The 19961-nt window shown below is 35.6% G+C and overlaps 2 long non-coding RNA genes and 2 other non-coding genes across 4 annotated transcripts; all 4 read right to left on the minus strand.

Annotated features, from left to right (window-relative positions):
* Positions 1 to 360: 360 nt before the first annotated feature.
* On the minus strand, positions 361 to 3293 carry LOC135702542 (uncharacterized). The gene is made up of 5 exons (XR_010517706.1): positions 3283 to 3293; positions 2607 to 2663; positions 2365 to 2418; positions 634 to 932; positions 361 to 389 (listed from the first exon to the last, which is right to left on the minus strand). It is a non-coding gene; the product is annotated as an uncharacterized LOC135702542 (long non-coding RNA).
* Positions 751 to 823, minus strand: LOC135702615 (small nucleolar RNA U18). Its single transcript, XR_010517710.1, has one exon. It is a non-coding gene; the product is annotated as a small nucleolar RNA U18 (small nucleolar RNA).
* LOC135702616 (small nucleolar RNA U18) lies at positions 2495 to 2565 on the minus strand. Its single transcript, XR_010517711.1, has one exon. It is a non-coding gene; the product is annotated as a small nucleolar RNA U18 (small nucleolar RNA).
* Positions 3283 to 7300, minus strand: LOC135702541 (uncharacterized). Its single transcript, XR_010517705.1, has 3 exons — positions 4162 to 7300; positions 3547 to 3814; positions 3283 to 3334 (listed from the first exon to the last, which is right to left on the minus strand). It is a non-coding gene; the product is annotated as an uncharacterized LOC135702541 (long non-coding RNA).
* Between the last annotated feature and the right edge of the window lie 12661 nt (positions 7301 to 19961).

The following is a 19961-nucleotide window of genomic DNA, read 5'->3' on the forward strand; positions in this document are numbered from 1 at the left end:
GAAAGGTTTCAGAGATTGTTTTTATCCATCACCAACATGTATCAGCCGGGAAAAGAAGACATCAATTAAAAGAAATATCATCATGTGAAGAGAACGACAGGACAGACAGGTGGTTAAACTTTAATATTCGGAAAACTGGTTAAATTTACCCACCGTATGAAGTTTTCTCCACACTGTTAAACAACTAGAAAAATAGACGGAAAATGAAACGAATTAGGTGATTGAATTTTATTTCTGAACAAAAAGAGTTCGGTAATCAACTACGTTTTCAAACAAGTTTTATTTTTAAAGCTAATCACGGAGACATGTTAAGTAGTAAAATAAAAGTAATTCCTACCTTCGTCGCTTCGGAGCCCATACAGTTCGGTCGTTTATCCTGTTTCAAGAACCTGTAAATATATAAGAAATTCAAACATTAACCAGATAACCAATATTCAACGCTGATCCATAGCTCAGCTGAAACTTGTGTTTTTCTTTAGAAGTTCTTTTCGATGTCAGACAAATAAACCGAAGTTTACTTGCAGCCGAGGGTTACTATCATACTAAAACTCAAACGGTAATTATTATCATCATTCGAAAAGAACCTTCGCATGAATATTGCTGTTTTACTGAAAATGAAGAAAACGATCGTACCTTTGAAAGCATGTTCACGATCGTACCTGAGAGGACCTCTCGAGGAGCTGTAAGGAAGGAAAAAAAACTAATTAACATTTCATGAAACGCAAGATCCATAGGTTGAAGACTGCATGGAATTATCAGTAATTGGAGTAAAACTTATAATCAACTAAATTCATCAACACGGACCAATTAATTTCATCATATAAAATTGAAAACTATTTTTAGTTACGCATAGACTAAACGAAATCGACTTTTTTTTCTTACCATTAGGATTCTTTTCTCGACCTCCGGTTCCTTACGGTAGGCATGATTTGCTAATGTTGAAAAGGCAGAAAGAGAAATAGATGTTAGATCCAAGATTATTTATTGGATAAACTATTAGGCTTGGGAAGAGCAAATGTCTAAAAATCAATGGTTCTGTCGAATGGTGAAGCTCAAGCGCTTAAGAAATTGATATTTAAAAATCAAAAAACTACTACGAAGGATTAAAATACACATTATTTTGGTGCAATTCGGAGGTATCATCCATATAGAAGAAAAGAAATGAAAAGGACAATTATGCTTAATATGCACACTAATGACGGTAAACTCCAACTCGGATTAACTTTTAATGCCGCCCCTGTTTGGATGATCTGCTAAATGTTTGGATCTGCCGGAATATACCGGTTGGAGCTTACCACCACAAGATGTCATCCACAAATTGTGGATGGAAATAGAGGGACAGGGGGTCTCAACATTTATTACACTTGCTTACAATGAAGAAGAAGAGGGGGGTTGACATTTTCTGACATTGACAACAGAAGATCTAATAGTTAGAAGAAAATAATGATCTCAACAGTTTTTATGCAAAAAAAACCTGAACATACATTAAATGAGCAAATTAATAAGTGATCAATGCAGAAAAAATTGTACTTAACTTAAAATATAACGATTTTTTGGTAATTTTTTAATGATACTAATATTTGAGGAGGGAGAGAGACGAGGGGTTTGTTATTTAATCTTACAATGTCTTGCAAAGAGGAGGGTAGTTAAAATAATCGTTCAAAAACCTTTACATAATTTATGGATGACCCCTAATGGAAGCTGAGTCTTCTCCAACTGCATGTTGCATAAAAATTGCATATGTATTACTGTCAGAACCGTAAAATCCTACACGGCGAATGTAAAACGACCTATATTTGAGTTTAGTATCCTCATAAGAAAGTGTAAATTTACCTATTGCTTTCCTGTAGAACACCTCCAAAATCTGCCAAAAATGAGGAAAATTGACGAAACATTTACTCAGTCAAGGAGAAGTACCAATGGACTGAGTGAATCCAATCTTTACTTTTCTCATAATCGGGATATTTTTCCTGGACAAACCTGGAAAACATGAAGCAAAAATTGACTCAGCGCTGAGTTCCTGCACTGTATGTGATTTATAAGTAAATTAAACTCAAATTTGGGTCGTTCTCATTCACCGGATATGAATTTACTCGCCGATTTATATTTAATTAGCAAAATACTACGAACAAAAATCTACCCTAGAACCATTAATTTTAGAGACTGTCAGACAAATCAACCTAAGTTCATTTGCAGCCAAATTGTTATTATCAGCCATTTTCAAACGGTAATTGTTATCATCAATTTAGTCTTACATTGTAGGATAGGTTGAGCCAGTAATAGTGGAACTAACCCGAGGAACTCCACTATAACTTGAACATCCACCCTATTTTAATTGAACGAGAGGCAGATAACGAAACTTACCGACATTTACTCGATGCTTCTGGGAGATTCTGTCGGGAAGATTCTACGAAAATCCTGTAAATAAAGTAAACATACTTCGATTGTAATACCACGGGGTAACAGAATTGACGACAATGTTTTATCACAAGAACACTGTCAGTAATTGGAGAAAACTATAATCAACGAAATTCATCAACACGGACCAATTATTTTCATCAAAGTAAATTAAATAGCCTTACTGGTCATTTACTTATTTGTCTTACCTCTTTCTATTATCCTCATGTGTCGACGTCTGGCATCCAAAAGTAGGTATTGTTTTGCTAATGATAGGAAAATAAAATTGTGATGTTTAGAACTTGAGAATATTTATAGGTTTTTGTATAAACTACGGCGTACGGTAAGTCAATGCTTTCATCAGAATGTTTTTTTTTAAAGAATTCATAGTAACTACCAACAAATTTAAGCCACAGTGATATTCAATATCAAGGCATAGAATATCACTCTTAACTTGAACTCTTTCGTCACGTTAAGTTGCAGAAATTGAGATTGAAATTAAAAAAAAATTAACGATCATATTCTATTCGAGAAGCATTAACTCAAGCAAATTTTCAGACAAATAAACCGAAGTTTATTTGCAGCCGAGTTGTTATTATCAGCGCATTATCAAACGGTAATTATTATCATCAAGTAAATTTTAGTTTATAGGGGTAAGAGGGGCATAGTGAACAGGTGGGGCATAGTGACCATCCCGTGCATCAGCTTGGACTTCCGGCCGTTCGGAACAAATTGGTTGGTAGTAGGATCAATATCATAATGATATTGAACCTACTACCAGTTGATTTGTTTCATGCAGCTAGAGATCCAGGACCAAACTGCGGGATGCTCACTATGCCCCTCCTCCCCCTACCTAGTTTTTATTATTAAATTAACACAACTTACCAATATTAAACATGTTATTCCGAAACCTTAACGCAGCGATATAATGGAAATCCTGGAAAACAAAAAAAAATAACCTGATTGTAAACACTTATTATACGTTAAAAACCATTGTAAGGACGAAAATGTCGAATCAGAAGTGGTTTGAAGCAATAATCAAAGAAGTTCATAAACACGGACCATAACTATCATCATTAAAAAGGAAAAAAAAAAAACAAGGAAGACTGGGTTTACACACACATACAAAGAAAATCTGTTCCTATTTACCTTCGAAATTTGGCACTGCCAGCCAGCAGCACGTCAGAGGGCGTGACATCTTTCACGACTCCTGCCACTCCACCGTCACAGAAACTGTCTTCCCCCTGCTGTATTGCCGCCAGTGCAGTGTGCCTCTCTCTCCCGTCTACCAACTAACAGCTAATAAATAAGTTTTAGATTTGTTGTTTTGTTACGTTGAGGTAGTTACAGCAGCAGCTTCAGAGGGTTTATTGGTACTTTGAGGGACTTTCGCCCGTTTACCACGCTTTCAGAAAACCTATTCAGGGTAACAAAAGAGAAAAAAAACGACATTAGTTAACGATTATTGGAAGCGACGAACTTTATTGTTCAGTTAATCGGACTAAATCAGACAAATAAACCGAAGTTTACTTGCAGCCAAAGTGTTTACTATCATAAGTTCTCAAACGGTAATTATTATCATCATTGTATGGGTAGTTCTCGCGTCTGTAGTTGAAGTCCACAGACCGTTTTGCATACAAAATGGGGTACCTTTGTTATTCATGGACCGGGTTAGTTGATTTTCGGCTCACAAATAATGGAGAAATGTTGGTTATTTTGTATGAAAAACGGCAGATGGACAGATTTTAGAATGAAAATAGTTACCTTTCTGGGATTTCTGGGATTCCTGGGGAACAGATTCCGTAGCAGTCCGTCCAGAGCAGCCTCCTGCAACGAATCGATAATGCCGATTACAAAGTGTTCCTGTTATCTCACTAAACGATTCGTTCAGTTTGCGATCTCTTAATTTTCAGATTCTTTATTTTTATTCGCCTATATTTTAGTAGCCTAATCTACGGATACACATTCAGCTGTAATTGTATCTCTAAGTGATGGTGGTTGTGCAAGTAGTAATGCATGGAACTACAACGAAAACAGAATTCACATGATTTGCCTAGCCTTGAGAAGATTTGTTATTTTTTTTGCGCACAAGATAACGGAGCGACATTATAGCAGTTTCTTTGGGTCACAGAACTTGGTTGATAACCTTAGCGGGGTCAAACAAAATATGGTGGGTTTTGAGATGAGAAATACATAGAATGGAACAGTTGGTGCACCAACTTCCAAAATTGAGACACATTCGTTTCACAGACAGATATAAGGAGCTAAGGTATCATGTACGAGATAAAAACAAAGATGCTATAATGCGCCTATAGAATTGAAATCGTTTTTTTGCGTAAAATTTATCATGTGAATTTTTGCTGGGACAGAGAGGCTGATTTATAAATTCGTCAATGATTTCACAATAAGATCAATCGAAATCGAGTTCAGATCGGAAAAAATTGCTCTGGGGAGAATTGCTTTAGATATTTTTACGAAATACCGTTGAATATGAGGCAATTGTAAAACAAACAAAAGAGGGACGTCAAATTTTGTATAGGTTTTCAAAGTAGAACATAATGAAATGATACAGGTAAATACAATAAAAATGAAGTCTTAAAAAACATAACAAGTACACAATTGCATTCGAAGACGTGATATATTATCGATGAAATTTGATTAAACTGCCAATGAGATATGTTGCAAAAAGTTACTGCTCTTAACAAAAACATACAAAAACGAAAAAATAAAACGATTTCTTACAAAAATGAATTGTCTCTCAAACTTTAAAAATTCATTGCAAATCTGGTGAGTAATCACTCCTAATAACGGGTCACAATTTTCATTACCGACAGAAAATCAGCAGACATTGGTGGTGCATGCATTACACCATACAGTTTCGATAGATCATTTGATTCGTTCTTCAAATATATTGTCGAAACAATTATAATCATGATAGTGTAACCAGCATGTAAGAATAATCTTTTCAGCACAATCGCCAATTGATCAGGCAAATTCGTTGTCGAACATTTGTATTATATAGATAAAAGGAACGGTATAGTGATGATAGTAAGTATATCAAATAGTAAACTAACGAATAAATTACCTATTGGTTTGTTGACGGAACGAGACTCGGCAAATTGAATGTTCTTCACTTCAACCATTTGTACCCGCTTTTCGGTACACGGTATGCAGATTCCATTTAGCTAATGGTAAGGTGGTTCCGTTCTTTGGTAGAGTTATACAAGATAACACAGTGTTGATATCCAATCCACATTAAGTGGCAGAAGATTCGCTCAGGTATACACACACACATAGTAGAAGCATTGATTGGCACTGTTGGCAGCTGAAACACAAAACGAACTAGCTTCCCTTCTTATGATCAATCGACGCTGTCTGGGGGACGACCAACGAAACCGAGTTATTCCCACCTCAGTACGATACGCTTCCGGACCGGAGTAAGACGCTGTTTGAATATGTGCTATTAAACGGTATTGTCGAATTTCTGTCGCCCTATCTTTTTTCTCTCGTTGAGATCAGTGATTGGACACGCTGCTTTTATAAATTTCCTTTTGGCTAGGTAGAATCATTGTTGAAACATTATTGGTTTCTGTTATCGGATCTTGTCCGGGATCTTTTACAGTTGCAATGTTTGGAAAACAAAAAACTTCCATCTATCGTATGTAGATCACCAACATTCTTATCGTCGGGAATCACGTGAGAGTTGAGAAAACGTGCGTCAAAATTCTACAATCAATTATTTGATCGCCTCACTAAACGAATGTAGGCCTTGTTTCGTTCTCCGCGCTACGCTAATTCATAAGATTCTCATTTTTTTCTTCACGCTGGATGATTATGTAAAAACAAACGTTGTTTGTGCAAATCTGTACCTTGCGGCTTCTATACGCGCACACACTCGCACCATCAAAGCATGCTGCTGGTAGCGAAAGTTTACTCTCTACCTCCAAATGTGCTAGTGTTCGCCACAGAAAATACTTCAGTTTCAGGATGTGATGATCCATATCCGTTCGTGTTAAAATGTGTTCACTGCTTTCGACTTAGTTCGAAAAGTGCGGTTTTGTAAAACTCTCTGTAGAATCATTAAAGGTCTAGAAAGATCACTCCACATAGCTCATATCTTGGGCACACTGAAAACAGTTATATGTAAAATGCTTTTTGTACTTATCAGATGTTAGATTCCTTGCGCGTAAGAACAATATTGGAGCAGCGTATGTCCGATTTTGGTAGCATTTAGCAAAGGTTTTTAGCCATTCCCAGAAGGTTTTTCGTTGTTTTGATATGCAAAAATGTGTTTTTTTTAAATAGTGCTAGAATAAAAAATAATCCATACAGTTTAAAATTCTTGAATCAATCGAAAAAAGTTTATGTTTAAAATCAATAGTATTTCAATTGTTATTTCAATAGTTGCTCAGTTGAATTCTCAAGAATACGGATGGCCCAGAATAAAAAGCACACGTAGAAGCTTAAATAAGTACTGACTATGCAATGGTAGATTGTCAAACATGAGACGCACCGAAAAGTTGTGGATCACCTGTACTACCATGGAAAGAAGACGGGTTAAAGTATTTACGCCCCAACAGACCAGTCAATCATGATGCAAAATTTAAAAAAGGAAATCAGTTCTAACTTTTAGGTCCTATAAGTGAAGAATACCATGCTTCCACCTATCTCCAGGATAAAAAGTAAGTATAAGTATCAGTTATGGACAAAGTCACCACTACTGGCTTATTATATATAAAGAAAATGGTTGCAGGATACCACTCCATTAGAATCCCATATGCCATAAAACTGGAACAATGTTATAAGTAGTGCCCTAACTAATACAGCGATCATTTACATAAAATAACAGCGTATCTCTTCGTTTTTTTAACAGCAAGTTCCTATAGTTATCCGATCTACTCTCTAGCATCATATTTAGCAAAATCGGTAGAAACAAAGCATTTTATAAAGAGCTCCTAAAAGTTCGCACACTAGGACTAGTATTTTCGGCATCCCATTTATATTCGGTAGTGTTCCTCATCAAGTGAATTGGACGATTTGTATGAATACAGCATCAACAATCAAATAACGTCAAAAATATTTTACAAACAATTTGTTCAATAATTGACGATTTCCTGGAGTTTACCTACGTAAACAAACAACACCAACTGGTAACGAAGATATTCATCCATATTCTCGTTTTCGTTCGAACGAGAATATGGGTGATTAAGCCTATTTCGGATTCACATAACAGCACCATTATTATTAATTACGGAATAACATTGAACGGCGGCGGTAGGAAAAATTAACACACGCGCTCGCACACCTACGCTCAAGCGAAGCGGGCAGCATAAAAAATTCAAACAGTGTCATAATTCACTTGGACAACATGCGTCTGCTTGCAGCAGGTGAAGCTCCAGGGACATTATTGATTAAAACGTGAGAATGGTTCTGTCATTTTTGCGTTTGCTCAGCATAATTTTGGGATGAATCTGTTGCATTCTCATTGGCTGGAGATACTGGAACAGTTCGTTCGATCGTGAAATTTTATTCCAAGTCCTAGAAGTGTGCTGATGAGAACCGTCTTAGTCGACTCGACATCTTCAGTGGGATTGTTGGAGAAACTAAAAAATAAAAATTACAAGTTTGAAACGTTTTCAAAATATTTACAGTCATCACCCGCGGCGGTTGAGCCGCCCACCATTCAACAATAATTGGGACGGTTTTGAATCTGTCAAACATGAACATAAAAAAAAACTCGCTAAAGCATTATTTGCAAGTATTAATGAAAAGCCAAAGAAAATGCTGATTTGACACAACAGACACTGACGGACAATTGCTTTTAAGATCTAACGTCATACCGAATTAGTGAAAGGCAGATCAGCCAGCGAAAGATGACTGTACCTACTATGAAAGATAAACACCTGTAGTCACAGATGACTGGTATGGCGGCTTTGGTGATTTGTTGTTGAAGATTAATGACTTGCTTACTGATACTGGTGACTTACAACATGGGAACCTATATATCACACAAACTTTCTTCAACTGCCTTAAATATTGCATTTTTACTCTTGCGATCGCATCGTAGTTCTACTGTACAATTCGAGGGGTTTATTTATAATTGGGGTATCTTGTTAATTAGGTATCTTTGCAGATGGTATTGTCGGTTTGCGAGGGTTAGCTTCTTCGTGAGAAATTGACGGTTGAAGCCGTTGTTTACAAAAGCATTATCGTCCTTTTGAAATGTTGCTGCCGATTAAGACCGTAATATGATAATTTCAAAATTATTAATTGTGCGAAAGAAATGCTTTTGATTTTTTTACAAAATATATTAGGATAGTCAGAAAATTGGGCTACTTTTCTTTGTATGAAAAATACGGATCGAATAAAAACCGCGAAAATAGATACATTTTTCGTTGTAACTTAGAAATTATAGGTAGTTGTAGTTTAGAATTAATGCCATCAGTGAATGGATTGAGCACCCTTTTTCCAGACCCATATCAAAGAACAATTATAGGTCTGACAATGTCTGAATTTTGGCAGAAAGCGCAGAATTAGGCACTTTGCAGACGCACTTTACGATACTGTACATTAAAAAAACAGTTCCAAACATTAGTTCTGCTTACATCCCTGTACCTGTATGAATTAAGGTAGTGTGTTACATATTAAAGTTACAAGGAGGATCCCAACTTTTATCGTATACTAAATAAATATCAGCATGCTGGTATTGGGTGAACGAAATTCCTGTACAAGCCACCCCTATTGGCTCTGTCCTAAATAGTCCTTGAGCATTGAGTTTTGCGTCCCACTCTATTGTTGCAATAAGCGCAACAATGCAAGAGATGAGAAATGTTAATTGGCAAACCTTTGCCGTAGAATATCGATAGACTGGTAGACCATACTTTTCCAGAGCATATAACACACGCACTCAAAGAACACAAACAACTCATGTACACACGAATCAAACGCTAACCACTCATATCTGCAAAACAGGAACATATTCTTCGACGAGCTATGGAATACCTGAAAATAAACTAATTGATTAATACTATATGATGATAACAACCATAGTTGGTCTTGCATTATGCCAAACTGAACTAAGCGCCAATAAATGCAAATGTAATACAAGTACGCTCCATTGTCTGTCGGCAGTTTTGTATCAGAACATAGTTTAAAAAATGGTTAAACTGTCAAAACTTGGAGCTTAATTCTGTTTGGTTAACGGCAAGCCAATTCCTCTCATTCTGCGAGTCATGTGACTTCAACTCTGCGATCTTGCTGCGAGTGGCGACTATGAAAACACGAAAATTGAGCGTGACGTAATGTAGTCAGAAGCAAGGATTTATAAAATTCCTAGAAGTAAACCAAGTTTATTTTAAGTATTTTTATAATCACTACAGATTTTCCAAAACTTGTAGAAGAAAATCGCTCGCACATTTCTCTTTTAATTTTCAACCGTAAATTACTGATATGGGTACAACATATCTACGGTTCTACCTGAATGAAAGATTGACGCTTTGCCACTTCGCGTAACTCGACTCGCAGAAGTAGTGGAATTCAATATTAAGCGGTGCATAACAACTGTAATTACTTCATTCTGGATCCGCAGTAAAATTGGCTTGCTTAGAAAGTTGCGCCTATTTATCAAGCGTACAGAAGTTGATTTCCCCTAAAAATTAGTGTAAAAAAATTGCTGATTTTGCTAAAAATAATCCGTTTTTTCCGTTCTTGCCAGAAACAACACAAATTAATAATTTTTAAAGTTCTAGCATCGCTGCGGGCCTCAAAGCCTAGACAATTAAGGCACGGTATTACCATGCAGGAGACGGCGGGTTCGATTCCCGATCCGATCCGGAAGGAATCTTTCGGGTTGGCAATTTTCTCGACTTCCCTGGGCATAGAGTATCATTGTGCTTGCCACACAATATACAAATTCATGCATTGGTATTGGCATCGAAAGCTCTCAATTAATAACTGTGGAAGTGCACTAAGTTGAGTTCACGCAATAAGCTAATATGCGCTAAGCAATAAGCTTGAAATGCGAAGAAGAAGAAGAAGCAGTGTGTTGATACGATATTCTTTCGTTAAATGTAGTGCTATACCGTAAAGACTGGAAACCCGGACACTTAGTCCACTAATATCACCTTTAAAAGTTGTTTATCGCTGCAGAAAATGCTCAACACAGCACGGTATTTTATCATCGTTTTTAATCATCACTGCCAATTAGACGTAATAGTAATAAAAAATCCGGATAAACGAACCGTCCGGTATTCCGTGCATCGCTGCATTACATTCAAAATGATAAAAATTTATTTTTCGTAGCCCGTGGAAAAAATCTGAAGAATTACTGTCAGCCAAGAGTCAAGTAGATGCAAAATGCGAAATAAAAAGGGACCATAAACCATAAACTGGACCTTTTCCGATTTGCATGAAACTTTGCATAATTGTGTGTTGCAATAAAAAAAATATACACATTGAAAATATACTTTTGAAGATATTCCAGTCAATTTGTTTTACTCAAAATTACTAAAAAATTACCGTATATATTTTTTCCCAGAACGACTTCTAGGCAACTTTGTTTATACGTTATACGATCAAAAGTGACGATTTTGTGCTACACCAAGACGCCATTTGGAAAACATTTACAAGATTCCAAAATCAGGGTGGCCAGCGAATTTTGATTTTAAAATTCCCGGTTTTTTTCCCGGTTCAAATCTCAGAACATTCCCGGTTTTTAATATTTAGTAAAAAAAAATAGTGATTGTATAAAGTTATTTGCGAGGTACTTAGAATCAGTTTGAATAACTTTTTTTTGACAGTCCTTGATTGTAAAGTGATTGTAAAGCGCCAGAATGTACAAAGTACCAGAATGATGGATTTTTTAAGGTCGCCTAGCCGAACGCTATCGGGCTGAATAGGTCATTATACCGAAGTTTAGAGGGAGAGATAAAATTAAGAAATTGAATTAAAAAATCTTGAACTTGATAGGGTTAAATACCCCATTTCCGGCCTATTAAGCACAACCCGCACTTAATCTTTCTTAATCTAGCGCAGTTGTTATTATTCCTGATGTTATTATTACTGATGGCTTCCAAATTTATTTACCTTTCCGTATGTACTGTAAGATTTTATAAAGCGAAACCAATCGTTGAAATATTGTCAAAAGTCTAACACTGCTTCTAGCCAAACTCGGCCTAACGCATTGAAACGCCAATGAATTCACTTCGGCCTATCGGATGAAGATAAAAATTGATTCGGTCGGAGCGCTTCTTTTGTTTTTGGGAATAATGGGTGCAAACCTTCATATAATGCGTTCTCATTGACTTCGTTCCGTAGCTTATTAACTAAAGTATCGTACCAAATCCATAATTGACTTGTTAACTCTGAAATCATGGATATATTTGAAATTTTCTGCTCGATAGGCCCAAAATGGGCGATTAGGCCGAAGTAGTTCTCTACCCTACGGCGCAAGACATTTTTTAAGTATCCTGATCTGTACGAATATAAATCTTAAAAAGAAATTTAATCTTGAGAACAATTTTAATTTCGAAGATTCTGATGCTTTGACTTGTGGTTAGGAGTCTTAGAATATGCCATTTTTTAGAAATGTGTGACTTATGAAAATCTATCCTAGGTTTAGAAGAAAAAACAGGATTGGATTTACAGCCCCTGGAAAATTTTGTTTGCTTGAAAATGTTCAGAGGTCTAACAATTTGCAGATTTTTTTTATAGAATTTTGAAAATTCAACAATTCTGACAAGAATCCCAAACTAATTCTAGGATTAACTCCTGGCGAACTCCTCTTAGAAGAATTACAAGGGAGTTGTGAGGAGAACTTCAAGGAGAATTCCTAGTTGATTCTGAAGAGAATTGTATGAGGATTTTGAGGAGAATTTTAAGGACAATTTAAAAAGAAATATAAACAGAATTTAAAGGGTTTTCTGATTATAATTTCAAATGGATACCGAGGAATATTTACAACAGAACTTTAAGCAAGATCCGGGAAAAATGCCGAAGGAATCGTGTTCTGAGGTAAATAAAGAAAAATGCTGAAGATTTTAAATACATTCTTAAGAAAGTTTCAAGAAAATTCAGCACAGAATTCCAAGGTTTTCTGAGAAGAGTTTTGCAAAAGATCAAATAATTTCAAAGGTTTAAGATGATTAAAAGCTGAATAAAACATTTTTGAGCTGAAGAAACATATGTTTGCTTGATTTAACCCAAGCTATTATTCAACTTTCTATTTTTTTGCAATATATTAAGGTTTATTGATTTAGCCCGCTTCTCCCGTCAAATTCCCGGCTTTTTCCCGACTTCTTTTCAAATTCCCGGTTATTTCCCGGTTTTCCTGGTTCGCTGGCCACCCTGCAAAATGGATGATAGCCCATAACACACAATTATTATGCAAAGTTTTGTTGTGCCTATCTAATAGCGGTGATATAATAAAACGGCAGAGTTGCCAGTCTTCTTGATATTTTAACAGGAGGTTTTCTTTACTAAATAGTTTCAATTTTGACTAAAAACTAGCATAAACCAGAATCAAAGTCACCCCCACGGAGAACTACATTCAAAACAATGATGTCGCCGTAATTTTATGTGCCAACATTATTTGAAATTTGGTTAAATGTAAAACATAATAATGCGGAGTTTCTCAATAGACTTCTCTGACGTTTTTGAAATGCACAAGTACTAGTGCAGAACTTGGGGTAAATTTTAAGTATTAGAGCAAGAAAACCTTTGAATTCACCCAAAGTTTTGCTCTAATACTTGTGCAATTCATAAACGACAGAGAAGTCTATATGCCCGTTAACTGTAAGCCTTTATAAAACGGGAGTCGAGCATTTGGAAGGTGGGGCAAAATGGATCACGGGGCAATATACGTCAACTGCATTTATTGTTTTATTTGTTTGTCAAAATCAATACCCCAAATGGTTTCCTTTTTCAAACCTGTATTGGGGATACCATTGACCCTGTTGATGTGACAATCAAAAACATAAATAAATCAAGTGGATGGCCCATCCTGCCCCGTCCTGCCTCACCTTACCCTTTTTCCAAGAAACGAACTGTTATTTGTTTTAAAGCATTTAGTAATTACAAGCTCAACTGCAGAAACCAAAAAGCTTAATGAAGAAAACATGAAAAATCACACAACATGCTGATGCCTCACTCTAGGTTGCTTATAAATCCAAGATTCCAAGCATACGCTGACCTGACTTAACTAGAATTGGTTATAGTCAAGCGGGACTTTTACTTTTGCAATAAAGCTTTTTTTCATTAGATTTACCATCATTAGATAAAACTGATTTTCTTTATATTTAAACATATTTAAAAAAAAAATGCCTTGAGATGGTTGGATGTTTTGACTAGAAAGGGAAATGACTAGATCAATTTAAATTTGTTTGTATGGTAAGTCACTGATATGCTAAAATACACGTATGTTAACTTGTGGCCATTTAATCAAATATAGTGCACTTTTAATATTCTAACGTTTACTTTTGCATTTTTAGATGATTTTTGATCAAAATATGTTGTAAATACCGATTGTCATACGTGATCCAATTTCACCCAGGAAAATGTTTTTTCTTCCGTATATTTCATTTCACAGACATCAGAATCTAGTACCTGGCACTGATTTATGCTTTCTGATTGATATTGTATGCCCCATCTATTTACAGAATTATGCTCAAAGACGGTTTGCCAAGCCCCGCCCAAGTTATAGTATGGGGAAAAGTTTTAAGACGCGCCAGCGGAATAATATGACTAACAGCCATTTTTCATTGGCTTTTAAAACAAATTAATCTAGAAATCTGCCCACACTGGTGCGTATTACACCCAGTTGCCCTGCGGTGCTTTTTACAGATGGGCGAAATTTGAATCCTGTGGTGGGCGAAAATAGAATTTGTAGACGCGAAATTAAAATAATTATCTTGAGCCCAGATTTATAATGTTATTATCATTGGAATCGGTAGAACATACCCTAAATACATATTTTAAAAGTTATTGTACTTCCATGAAGAAACTTAATTGTTTATAATCTAGATTTAATTGTTGTGATAAAGTGGGCGATTTATGGGGTCATTACCCTTAATAAATAGTTTCTTAAGAGCCTAATGAGCATATTAACTGTTACTAGTCACCATAGTAGTAACACATAGAACTAAATTCCTGGTAGCCCAAAAAAAATTTCCCGGTTTTCTATAAACAGCTCAATATGGTAAATAGTTTCAACATGTTATTATGAATGCAAAAACTGGAGGAAAAACAAAATAAATTTTCAGAATTTGGAAAATTTACCGACAGATCGCAACAAATTGTCAAGTTACGCTTTGAAATGTATGTAAAGAAGCATTTAAATTATTCGAAATGCACTAATCATATAAAAGCAGAACCGAGTGTACAAGGACTGGGATTTTTTCTTAATTATAAATTTATACATTCTTCAACCTTGCGACATTTGTAACTTCAAATAATGCGTACTTTGAAAATCCCAGATTTAAACTAAAAAAACATGGCTTTTGATTGACTGGAATATAATGATAAGAGAATGCCAAATGAGTTTATTTGCGAAGATATCCTAAGATGAGTGTCTTCCTTTGTAGTAATTCAGTAAATTCTAAAATTGAAAATTATCAAGATTCCGAGCACAGCAATTCAAGACTAAGGATTATCAAAAAAAAAATCGGAGACTATAATTGAAAACAAATTTTAATATCCAGGTCTTAGAAAACTGTTCAAGAATATTGAGCAGTAATGGAGGAAAAGTCTAATAGGAAAGTTTGCGTGATCTCAAACTTGGACAAATTATCTACGAACGTGCATTCAATATTCCAGAAATGTAGATATTTTCTAAAATTGCTTATAGGGGAAAAGTTGGCTTCGGCAATACCTTAACCTATTATCGTCAGGGGGGTAAACAAAGTCCTAGAGCACTCAAATTTGGCCAATAGTTGGTCTGAAACACAATGTATCCACATGCCAAAATTGAGCTCTCAAGGACGTTGTTTACCCCCCTGACGATAATAGGTTCAAGTATTGCCGAAGCCAACTTTTCCCCTATATAGGATCTAAAATCATGTTAAAAATCCTTGGCTCTGAGATGTTGCTATTTTTAACGCCTGGCCTAATTGTTTGGTGCTAGGGAAAAAATACAAAAAATCTACGCTTGAAGAATATTTGAGACATAAGGCTTAAAATTTTCATTAATATGCCATTAACCATAGGTACGAATAATATTGTAAACCACAAGTGGCATCCTGTTAGTTTTACCACACGGTAGGGTAGTGGAACATTGAGAATCAATTATCTAATTAAAATATAAATCGAAAATATTTGAATATTATAGACACACACCTTCTAGATTGAGGATATTGTTTATTTAAAACTCTGCGACTTTGTTCTTAAGATTTCATCATTACAACAAAAGATGCAAGATTCTGGTCTAGGAATACTCTTTACAAGTCGAACTCTATTATAAGTGAGACCAAAGATTTTTTTTTAAATTAATCCATCCAAGTTCAATGAAAATTAAGAATAACAGAGGAAAAAACTGAAAAGTAAATATAACAGAGGAAAACAGTACATACATTTGGTTAACACATTAACAGAATTCGATCAAAATATACACCAACATATTTTAAGATTGAAATCATTTTCCCAATTCGTTTCGATTCCCGATTATTTCCCGGTTGGGTTGCTACCCTATGATTTATGATTAAATTTACTATTAGATATTGAAATCAGGGATACAATCGAATTTTGAGAATGTATTCTTACTATCTCGAAGCAACTTACGATTTCGGATTTTTGATTATTTGATTTTGATTTGATTTTATTATGTTGAATGAAAACACGAAAACAAAATTCACTTGTCCAATTGTCGGACACAATAAACAGAGTGTGACCGAACTGAGCAGTCACAGCATGTGCTATAAGCCTATCTTGATGTAATTTTCCTTGTCGATAATTATTATAACGTGATATAACTCTGTAGTCTGAACGTACTATAAACAACAAACACTCCCGCGACAAACGTTGATATTTATGCTTATTGATTCACTAATCAACAAAAATCGTAAATCCACACAAGTGTTGACAGTCCTTTTAATTTAAATTTACAATGTCGTTTTCGGATGTGAAACCGGCAATCCTTGTTTAGTCCATCCAAAAGTAACGCGATGCAGAGGCAAAATGGAGAGCTAGTGTTGCATTTCACTGCAATGATTCACTTTTTTCAACAGCTGTATTTGAACGGGAGAGGAGATTGGCGATATCAGCATCCAGCCTTAAAGATTCGCGCTTCGATCGAATTGTTTGCATCAAGGACGGATCAGCAGAGTGAGCTGGTTCAACGGTTTCACGATCATTGACTTCGATCCACAACTTCAGGAAACATTCATCACAGAAGCAGGACATGAGATCGCTTTCAGTCGGAGAAATACTTTTTTAAAGCAGAATCCTCACATGCCATCCAATTTCTTTTAGTTCGCCTGGTAGCAATTTGCATTTACCACAGTGGTTTTGCAGCCTTGTTGTTTGATCGTATTAGTTTTGCATCAATATTCGGATAAACACGTTTGCACGTTATTCACACTACTTTTCACACGGTAATGACAAATAGTTGTCGCCACTGCGATTTGAGTACACGTATTAATAGAAAACAAGCAGCAAGTCTAGGTTATTGGAAAGTAGAAGAAAAACGTCTGTTGCCGGGAGGGACTGACAAAATCGGGAAAGCAGTGTAGTGGAAATATGAATGCATGCTGATCCTACATTATTTCTTTCTTTTTTGTTACTACTGTAAGGATTTTTTTATGTGTACCCTAAGATTGGGCCCATGCAAAAATACAAAAACGTGGAATTCTTTAAAAAAATTAATTGAAGACCGAAAATTGACTCTACTTCTTGTATCGCATGGGTTGGAACTGAAAAATCAACAAACTCTATTTTAATTATAATCTTCCCTATGTTAGCTCATGGAACCAACCCTAGAGATTCCTTAAATAATATCTTAACGGAATCCCCTATGAAGCACTTTTCGTCGAATGGGTTGAGTTAAAAGGAAATAATTATTCCGTTATAATTGCCTATCTTTTGACATATACGCGTATTTTAACCAATTTATGTAGAGTTACCTCAGTTACCTCAATTAGCTACCACTGAAGAAACCATCGCATTTAAACAACATAATGGTAAATGATTAAAACTAAGCAGGTTAAATCCTAATATCTAGGCATCTACAAATCTCGTATTTAGCTTATAAGGATCGATACAAAAGAAAACTTAATCTACAAAATCTAGTTTTCGACAGATACGGCCTATGTACTACCTACAAATACACGACGTGGCAGATGATTACCTGTCGAAAGATTTTGTAGGTAGAATTCTTCAGGTTAAGTTTTGAGCATGAGCATGATTGGCCACCCGTGGTTGCTAAATCTGCCATTAAACCATATGGTGACTATAGTCGCTATGTTCATAGTCTGGCGGATAGACTCTCGGGAACTTGAGCTGTCAAATAGCGGAACCAATCGAGCAAATCATGACCAACAACAGAAACGAGCACATCAGCTATTGCGAACAACACATCAGAAGCCCTTTTTCTGGTGGTTCAAGGCTCGCCTACGCAAACTAACACCAACTTTGGATGAGGAAAGTTTAGGCCGGCGCACAATAGATACGTTTTCAGGTTTTTTGACAGTTAGCCCATGCATTATCTGTCAAAAAACCCGAAAACGTATCTATTGTGCGCCGGCCTTTTCCCCTATCCGATCCGGTGATTTGCGTTCGATTGGCCAGGAAAGAATAATCGAAATTCTATCCGCCAGACTATGAATATAGCGACTATAATGGTGACTGGTGAGCTCATACACTAAACGCTCGCTAACTGAAAGGGACTATTTGAAGAAAATGTAAACTTACCGTAACCGAATGTTGACCACTGCTAAAAAATAGACAAAAAATAGAGATTTGTCAAAAAAGGGCTAGATAGTTCTTTTAACAAAAATCAAAAAGTCCCTTTCAGTTAGCGCATGTTTAGTGTAATTAACAATAGGCAATACCAGCCGCCGGTCGCGTCCCTGGAAGAATTCACACGGTTAAGATTTTTTTTTATATATCAATCATGAAGCCGACATGGGGCCTACCTTAGTTCAGTCGGTAAATGCGCAACTACAAAGTAATACCATGCTGGAGGTAACTGGGCTCGATTCCCGGGTTGGAAAATTTCTAGACTTCCCTGGCATAGAGTATAATAATTCAGTGCCAACATTTCAAAGGGGCGTAATTGCATTTGTAAACAATGACTTTCGTCTTCGATTTCTCGCGAATGAAAGCTCACTCATGAAAATGAATGACACCAGCAGGTAGAGGAATGTTTCCTGTCCCAGCTAGCATTGGTAATTTGGAGGGGTGGGCTTTTATTTGCGAGAAATCGACGGCTAAAGCCATTGTTTACAAAAGCAATTACGCCCCTTTGAAATATTGGCACTGAATTGTTCTTGCCACATAATTATATCAATGCAAAAATGGTAAAGGCATCGAAAGCTCTCAATTAATAACTGTGGAAATGCATCTAAAATAGTAAGTTGAGAGCACGCAATAAGCTAATGTGTGATAAGCAAAAGCTTGAAATACGAGTAAGAAGAAGAAGAAGAATCCGACATCAACATTACATTAGGGTAAAACTGCTTTAATGATTGTAACTGTCAGTTTCTCACGAATAAAAGCTCACACATGAATAATTACCGACACAGGTAGGGAAATGGTGCACTCTAACAGATGGTTGGTTTGTGAGCTATTATTCTTGAGGAATCTGTGGTTAAAATGTGCATGTTGATGACAAAATTACACTTAGATATTGGTACCGTAAAACGGGATAACATTGATAGTTTTTTTAAGCATATTTTGATAGTATTTTGAAGCATTTTTTCAATATTTTTACAGCAATTCATGTTTTTTAAATTATTATTTTTTTAAACAAGTACTGAGGATCCTAGAGTCAATTCGTTAGTAATATGTTTAAAGGAAATCAAAACATTTGCACTATTTTTTTAGTCTTGTGATCGAACATCAGTATTTTGATTTGGAGTTACTTTGATAATGTTCGATGAATGTAGAAAAAAATGCGTTAAATTCAAACAATTTTGTACAATAAATATGAAACATTGAATGAGTATATAATCAGAAAACATAATCAAATAAGAATACAACATTGAATTTGTTATGGCTATATGGGAAATACATTTCATAAGTGATGGTTTGAGTGCTTTTTTAAACAGACGAAAAACAAAAAAAAAATGTTTTTTTAATATGTTTGTAAAATATGTAACACATACTATGTACAAACTAGATACCATTTCAACGGAAATACCCTAAGCTACAATATGGAACCAATTTTGCTCGGAAAAAGCGCAGAGAATAAATTTAATCATTATATTCTACTATCAAAGTTACCCGCATTATCAAAGTTACCCCGTTTTAAAATACGTAACTTACATAATGTTAATAATCTCAGTAGTTTAATAATGCGATTGTTTCTTCTGTGTTACTCCACTATTTGGCAATGAGAAAATCTACAAGTAGTGGAC

Source organism: Ochlerotatus camptorhynchus, unplaced genomic scaffold (genome assembly GCF_037179485.1).
Source record: "Ochlerotatus camptorhynchus isolate MF236.1 unplaced genomic scaffold, CSIRO-AGI_Acam_v1.1 ptg000193l, whole genome shotgun sequence".
NCBI lineage: Eukaryota > Metazoa > Arthropoda > Insecta > Diptera > Culicidae > Ochlerotatus > Ochlerotatus camptorhynchus.